This window comes from Heterocephalus glaber, unplaced genomic scaffold, assembly GCF_053883595.1.
Source record: "Heterocephalus glaber isolate CG9 unplaced genomic scaffold, H.glaber_assembly_v1.0 deba00001481, whole genome shotgun sequence".
Classification (NCBI taxonomy): Eukaryota; Metazoa; Chordata; class Mammalia; order Rodentia; family Bathyergidae; genus Heterocephalus; species Heterocephalus glaber.
Genome location: NW_028258317.1, coordinates 61,908,778 through 61,917,819, shown reverse-complemented (window position 1 = coordinate 61,917,819; position 9,042 = coordinate 61,908,778).

Genomic DNA, 9,042 nt, shown 5'->3' with positions numbered 1-9,042 from the left:
AGTTGTCATTTCTTTAAGGTAAAACCTTTCAAAATAATTTCTTCCAGCTATTTTAAATGCATAATACATTCTTGTTTTCTGTGTCACCCTACTATACAATAGCACACCAGAACTTCTTGTTCCTATTTACCTGGAACTTTGTATACAATTCCCATTCTTCATTTTGACCCCATTGTTTCTGATCTCCAGTAAGCACCTTCTGTTCTCAACTTCTGAGATCAACTGTTTCAAGTTTTACATATGAGTGAGGCTATGGTTCTTGGCTTTGTGTACTTGGCTTATTTCACTTAGTATAATCTCCAGTTCTATCCATGTTGTCTTAACAGGTTTTCAATATGTATGTGGCCAAATTTTGTATTGTATTGTACCACATTTTCTTTATCCATTCATCCATTTGTGGGCATTTAGATTTTTCCATTTCTGCCTATCATAAATAGTGCTGCAATAACCATACAAGAACAGATGTTTCTTTGACATACTGATTTTATTTCCTCTGGATATATACCCAGTAGTGGGATTGCAGGATCATAGTAGTTCTATTTTTAAATTTTTTTGATAAGTCATACTTCCTTATTCACAAGAAGAAATAACCATGAAGTATCACAATGCATTTGTGATGATTAAAGAAGTAAACACAATAAATCATTCTTAAACTAGAAATTCTTATCAAAGAACTTTATCAGAGTTAGACAAGAAAGAGCCTTACATCCATTAACCTAGTTTTATAAAGCAAATTTATAAATGTCATTTGATACCAGTTACTCTTATTAGCAATATCTTTCCATGATGAATTTTTAATTTTGATGGACCTGAATTCTGGATCTTTTAAAAGGGTACTGCTTTCTGTGACCTAGGAAACCTTTGGCTGCCACATATCACAAAGATATTCACCTATGTTTTCTACAAAAAAAAAAAATCTTTATACTTTTTAGCCATTACATTTAGCTCTATGATCCAACTCAAATTCATTTTGGTGAGGTAGTGGGGTCATGGTTTATTTTTCCCATTATGGATATTCAGCTACATTATTCTGGCTCCATTTGTTGAAAAGATTCTCCTTCCCTGTTGGATTGCTTTGTCACCTTTGTTAAAAATCAAGCAATCAGTGGACCAGGGATTTAGCTCAGTGGTGCTGTGCCTGCCTTGCAAGCACAAGGTCCTGAGTTTGATTCCCAATACTACAAAAAAAAAAAAAAAAAAGTCAAGTGATCAGAAAAATATAAATCTGTTTTTAGGTCCTCTCTTCTATTCCACTGATTTATTTGATTTCTAGATACTACTTTCTATAATAATCCTTGTATTGCTTTATAGAATTTAAGCCTCAATAAAATCCAGAAATCAAAAGAAGTAAGTGAATGAGATCAAAATGACCGTAAGATAATTTTTTAAAATTGTAATGACAGTTTTGCAACACTCCATAACTCCTATTGTATCAAGAGCAAAATATGTTGACAAATAACTGAAAAACTGCGTATTCTTCTTTATTACTCTCAACTGAAATTATATATGAAAAATATTTCACTAATTTTTCTTCTCAATTTCCTCCCAGGTTTCCTCCCATTGGTTCTAAGTCATTTAATAATACCACAATTATTAAGCTTTAAAATAATCCTTAAAAAGTCATGTGTTAAAATCTACCTAACAAAATTAATTATGTTAAATTTTTTTACAATAAATAATAAGATATAAAAAAGGCGACATATCAACTTTAAAAACATGCTTGGTAAATAAAACAGTATACTATTTCCTTTATAAAAACAGTTTTATAAAATTTCCTTTGAAATTTAACTTGAAAAGAAGCTTAACAAGAATAGTCTACAATATTAATTTATAAAACAAAAACCAGAGCAACTCCCAAAAGAGAAAAAAAATAATTATGAACAAATTGTACATGACTGTTAGAACCTGTGGGCTCTACTAATTTTGTTCAAATTAGCATAGAAGGTTCTCTACCTACCGCTGCCATCTTTTTTTAAAGCGGATAACCTGAACTGTCAAACCTGTAACTTTGAATGAAGATACAGCTAATAGCATGAATAAAGGTTGCCAAATAGACCATAACATCAAAACTCTAAGATTTACAATTTGTTCTTAACTGAAATTTTGTTTTGAAGTATAATATCCAGACTTCTCTAGATAATCATAGAATTAACTCCAAACACTTCAAGAAAGTTTGCTAAAATAAAATGGGAATATTTATTACCTTTTCTATTGGTATCAGTGAAAAATCACTAGAGACTGTACTTTTATTCTTTTCAAATGATCTGCTTGGCAAAAAATATTGTGTCAAGTCTGGAGTCCTGAACCACAGTGCCTGCTAGTTCTTCTCCTGGTTGCCACTGGAAAAGAAAAATTAACCCATGAACCGGCTTTAATTTTTCAAAATCTCAGGCTCTAAACTCCATATTTCTTCTACTTGGGCACCTCAGGAACCGGATCCTTTAATGAGCTCGGTGAAGACCCTGGGGCCGCTTTCTGTGAGGTACCACTCCCCAGCACTGGCCGTCGTGGCCCCTGCCACACCCTGCCCTGCTCCACTCTTGCACTGCGCTGCCCCCTTGTAACCAGCTGCCCCTGGCCACAGTTCTCAGCAAAGCCTCCACCTATTTTTTCCCCACCTATTTTTATTTTTTTTTTTATTTATTTATTTTTTTTTTTTTGGTGCTGGGGATTGAACTCAGGTCCTTGCGCTTGCACAGCAAGCGGCGAAACCACTGAGCTAAATCCCCAGCCCTCCCCACGTATTTTTAAAGAACCTCCCTACTGTTTTCCATAACGTCTGAACTAATTTACATAAATTTAAAGTTTATATTCTCACTACAGTATTGCAAGTGTTGCCTTTTCTCTACATTCATATCAGCACTTGTGATCTTTAGGTTTTTTACAATAATCTTTCTTACTAGGACGAGGTAATATACCTCTTTTGGCTTTGATTTTTATTTCCCCAAATATTAGTGATATTGAACATTTTTTGATGAACTTTTTGGAAATTTATATGTATTCTTTTGAGAACTAGCAATGTCTATTGCCCATTTGTTAATCAAATTACTATTATTATTTTTATTATTTTCTACTAAACTTTTGGAGTTACATGTATACTCTACATATCATGACTTGTCAGATTTTCTCCCATTCTGTAGGATGTCTCTGTATCCTGTTGGTTGTTTCCTTTGATATGTAGAAGCTTTTTTAAATGATGTATTCCGTTTCTCTAATTTTGCTATTGTTACCTGTGCTTTTTGGGTCTGGTCCAAAAAAATCCTTGCCTATTTTGACATACTGAAGAATTTTCTCTGTATTCTTCTAGTAGCTTCTCTTACATTAAGTTTTTAGTCCATTTTCAGTTTATTTTTCTAGTGGTAAAAGGAGTATACTTTCATTCCTCTACATATGGATATCTAATTTTCTCACCATTGTTTATTGAAAAAACTATCCTTTCTCCTATTCATGTTCCTACCATCTTTTTGAAAATCAGTTGGTTGTAGATGCATGGGTTTAATTTTGAACTCTTTCTTCTGTCCCATTAATCTGTCTGTTTTTATGCCAATACCACACTGATTTGGTTACTATATAATTGTAGTATGTTTTGAAGTCAGGTAGTATGTTTCTTGCCTGGTTCTTTTTTCTCAGATGTCTTTTGCTATTCCACAAATTTTAGTCCCATAAAAATTCTAGAATTGTTTTTACTTTTCTATGAATAATTTTATTGGTATTTTGATAAAGATTGCATTGACTCTGTAGACCACTTTTGGGCAATATGGACATTTTAAAATAATGATTCTTCCAACCTGTAAAGACATGATACCCTTAGATTTTTTGTGTCCTCTTCAATTGATGACTCTTTCATCAATATTTCATAGCTTCTATAAAAATCTTTTACCCCTTTAGTTAAATTGATTCCCAGATATCTTATTGTAAAGGAAGTTGATTTCTATTTCAGACAATTTTATTCACATATAGAAATGCTATTGACTTTGTATGTTGCTTTATATCCTGCAATATTGCTGAATTTATTTATTAGAATAGTTGTTGGTAGGATATTTGATATTTTCTATATATAAGATTGTGTCACCTATTAAGCATAACGATTTGACTTCTTTTCCAATTTGGATACCCTGAGTGATTAAATTTGGTAGCAAATTTTTCATAATCTCTAGTGATCTTTTGTATTTCTGTGATATCAATTGTAATTTCTCCCTTTTCATCTGACATTGTTTGACCCTCATCTCTCTCGTCATTAGTCTAGCTAGGAGTTTGTTTTGCTTATCTTTACAAAGAACCAGCTCTTTGTTTCATTGATCAGAAGATTTTCTGTGAGTGTCCTTTTCATTTATTTCTTTGTTCTTTATTATTTCTTTCCTTCTACTAATTATGGCTTTGGTGTGTTTTTGTATTTTTAGTTCCTTAAGATGCAAGGGTAGGTTGTTTATTTGATATATTTCTACTTATATGCAGGTATTGATTGCTATAAATGGCCCTCTTAACATTATTATTGCTGTATCATATAGGTTTAGATATGTTGTAATTTAAGAAATCATTTAATTTCCTTCTTGATTTCTTCCTTCATCCATTGGTAATTGAGAGGTAAGTTGTTTAATTTTCATGTGTTTGTGTAGCTTCCAAATGTTTTGTTGTTATCGATTTTGAATTTTATTGCATTGTGGTCAGAAAAGATACTTAGACATTTTAATTTGTTGAGACCTATTTTGTGGCCTATTGTGTGAGTTATGCTGTAGGATATTCCATGTGCTGAAAACTGTGTACTCTGCAGCTATTTAATGAAAAATCCTATATACATATTTGTTAGATTCATATTATCTAGAGTGTAACTTTGCTGTTTCTTTTTTACTTTCTTCCAGGAAGACCTAGCCATTGCAGAAAGCAGAATGTTAAACTCCCCAACTATTATTGTATGGGAGTGTCCCCCTTTGTACTTAAATATTTGTTTTATGTATGTAGGTGCTCAGATATTGAGTGCATATACATTTAGAATTATTTCCTCTTGATGAGCTGATCCACTTTTCTTTATAAAAACACTTTTCTTGTCTCTCATTATTGCTTTAATTAAAGACTACTTTACCTCATATAAGTATGACTATTGCTGCTTTCTTTTAGATTACATTTGCATAAAATATGGCATCATATTTTTAGTCTATGCGTGTCCTTAGAGATGAAGTGAGTTTTTTGTAGCAATATACAGTTGGATTGTTGTTTTTATTCATTCTGTTGCATTGTCTTTTAGTTGAAATTTTAATCCGTTTGTGTTCAAGGTAATTATAGCTTCTTTTTCCTTCTCTTTTTCCTTTAAGATGAAGTGATTTACTCTGTGTTTTTGGATCCCTTTCTTATTATTTTTAGTTTGTGGATTATAAACTTTTGCTTTTTGTTTGTCATGAAGTGTACAAATTATATCTTTTGATTTTTAATTATGAAGATAAGCACAGAAGCAAAAGAAAAAGTATATATTATATAATATTGAATTTTTGATGTCCCATTTTACACCTGTATTAGCCATTTTCCTGTCATTGAGGCAAAATATCTGACAGTTTCAACTGAGAAGAACAGAGGTTTATTTTGGCTCACATTTCTGACATTTCAGTTCATGGTCAGCACTTAAAATATTGTAGCATTTTTATTTCTTTAAATAATTACTCTTAGCAGTGAATTTTATATCTTTCATGTTTTCTTCTTATTAAAATCTCTTTTCTGCTTGTAGAACTTACTTTAGCATGTCTTATAAAGCTGGTCCAGCAGAGAGATGCTTTGTTTTGGGGGGAATGTCTTTATCATTCTTTCATTCTAATGGATGCATTAGAATGGATTCATTGCTGGGTACAGTATTCTCAGTGGATGGTTTCTTTCTTCAGTGCTAAGGCATGAAAGTCTGCCACTCTCTCCTGCCCTGTAGCTTTCTGCTGAGAAATCTGATATCAGGTGAATTGGGATACCACTATACAACATTTATTTTTTGTCTTTGTTTTATTTTGTTTTGTTACAGCCTTAGAATATTTATATATTTCACTATAGAGAACTTGATTACAAGATGTCTTGGAGTAGACTTAAGTTAAATTTGACTGGTGACCTTTGACTTTCCTGGATCTGTACCTTTGCATCCTTTTCTAGGTTTAGGAGCTTTTGTGTTATTTGAATAAGCTTACTCCCCCTTTGGCATTCTCAAGAACTTCCTGAACACCAGTGATGTAAATATTTGCTCTTTTACTACTGTCACAGTCTTCTGATAAGCTTTCAGTATTCCTCTTTTATTTCCCCCTCCAACTGTATACAGTATTTTCAAATATGCCATCTTCAAGCTCACTAATTCTTTATTCTATTTGATCTCTCCTGTGGATACCTTCTATTGCATTTTTTATTTGACTGAGTATATTTTTCAATCCAAGAATTTATTTTTTATTTCTTCCATTTCCTTGTTAAGGTTCTATTAGATTATTGAAATATTTCTATGTATTTTTTCAAGCTCATTGAGTTTCCTTGAAACAGCTATTTTAAGCCAGGTGTGTTGGCACATACCTGTAATCCCAGCACTCTGGCAGGCAGAGGCAGGAAACTCACAGGTTCGTGCCTAGCCTATGCAATTTAGTGAGTCAGCAAGACTCTGTCTCAAAATAATGTGTAAAAGGAGCTGAGAATGAAGCTCATTGGGAAGTCCCTGGGTTCAGTCACCAGTACTGTAAAACAAAATAACAAAAATCAGCTATTTCACATTTTGTATCTGTTCTTCCATACATGTATTCCATATGAATACAATCTGTTAAAGTTTCAGGTATATCTCTTAAAGCTTACAGGTGTGTAATACCATTGGGCATGTGGGCATTTAAAAATTATGTATTTATGCTATCTGGCTTTGTTTCGGCATAAATTCTAATTTGGCTGCTTATTTTCTCTGAGTCTATATTCATTTTCATAATTTCAGCACCTGATGGCACTGTGTTCAAATTTTCCTTGCATGTCCCATTGGTACGTTATCACTGTGTCAATACTAGAGGGCATTCCAAACCTAGGTTTGTCCCAAATACACTGTTGATTTGTCATTCAAAAAGATTGAGGGAAGTATCTAGAAAGAGGTTTCTGTTGAGAAATCTGATATCAGATAAATTGGAATACCCCTATGCATCATTTATTTTTTATTTTTGTTTTGTTTTACAGCCTTAGAATATTTACATGTTTCAGTGCAGAGAACTTGATTACAAGATATGATCAGCACCTCATGGGGGCCAACATAGACCCAGGTTTCTTGTCCACAGTTACTGGCCTGTAGCCAGGCCCTACAAGATTTCTCCAGTTTGGAAAACAGTCACTGTAAATGGATCAGCTACAACATTATATGTCATTGCTGTGGCCACCAATGCCACTAAGCTTTGTCACATCCAGAGACCACAGCCCACTAAGATCAGCACTATACTGTGATAGCAGGAAGGCCCACACTGCTATGGGCTGCCTATTGCTAAGATGGTCTCATGGCCCTAAACGACTGCAACTAAGCATGAGTGATGCTAGCTGGAATAGTCCAATAGACTGAGGTCGGGTGCCTTCCCCGGGGACTGGACATGTCAGAGGCTCCATCTGCAAACACAGCCGGGGATGTGGGGGCATTGGAATCTGCCTAATATTAGGTTTTACCAGCCCATCACTAAATTCCAGGGCAGAGTCTTATTCTTATGCCAACTACCTTGTTCTACTCCCAGCGAATGGGATCTTGCATCAACCTATGCTGCCTGAAGTTGGCATAGTGTTGGTGAAAGTAGTCCCTCTCTTAATGACCTAGATCGACATTAAGCTGGGTTGCACCTAGGTCTAACAGCTAGAAACACAGTCTATGGTACACTGAGACCGACAGCACTGCCAGCGGTGATGCAGGCCAGGACTAGGGTCTGTTTTACCTGTGCACAAGACTGCACTTGATGCCAACCCTGGTCTAAAGCCTCTGTCTATATACTCTGGCCAGCATGTAGAGTCTCCAGTTTCTATCATGTACAGAACCTCATCATCGTAGCAGGCCTGGTGCTGGGCTCTAAGACATAGGACTGCTAGCTTTCATACCCTGCTCATCACCAAGTGGTGTCTTGCTCCCCACATTGTTGTCCAAGGTTGGAAGAGGGTTGATGTTCTCAGTCAACGACCTGGCCTAATACAGTTCTAATGCCACAGTCTGTGGGTATTAGCCTGGCGATAGGGATGGTGGACCTCCACTGGGTTTCACCATAGTGGGCCTGATACTGAGCTTCAAGTCCAAGACCGAACTTAATTTTCTCTCCCTCCACAAAGCAGGGAGCATCTTTCTCCACACTTAACTGGTTGGAGTTGGGGATAGGTTAACATGGGTGACGCTTTCCTTCCTGCCTTCTTCAATGAGCATTATTGCTCTGTTATATTAGAACCACATAATATATTCTCTCACCTGATTTAGCTCTTGTGAAGGTACTTTTAGTTTTGAAGAGACATTAAACTTGGTGTGTCTAAGGGAAGATAACTGCTGGAGCATCTTACTTGGCCGCCATTTCAAAATCTTGTGTCCTTATATGTTAATTATCTCAAGCTTTTTGTTATGATGATGGAAAACTAATTACCAGACACATATAAATAGCCTAGTTCAGGTGTATGTGAATGATCATAAAATTCCCCTCTCTCTCTCTCTCTCTCTCTCTCTGTCTCTCTCTGTGTCTTAAGTGTTTCTCTCTGAATTCCATGTACAATATAAGTATGATACAATGTTATTAAGGAATAAGTAACTAAAATGTGCTAGTTTGAAATTAACAGACATATTATTAAAATTCAGTAGAAAGCAGCACTACTTCTAAGAACTTAAACCAAGAAAATATTGTAGAGAGAGGAATTTTATCACTAACATTAATTAGAATTGTTATTGCATGATAACAATAAAAAACAGATCTAATTTTAGTCATTTATTTTTGTTTTATAAACTATCTACAATTTATGCTTCTCCTGTTGTAGCACAAAAGCAGTCAAAGACAATAAACAAATGAGCATGGCTGTGTTCCAATAAAATTTTATTTATGGACATTA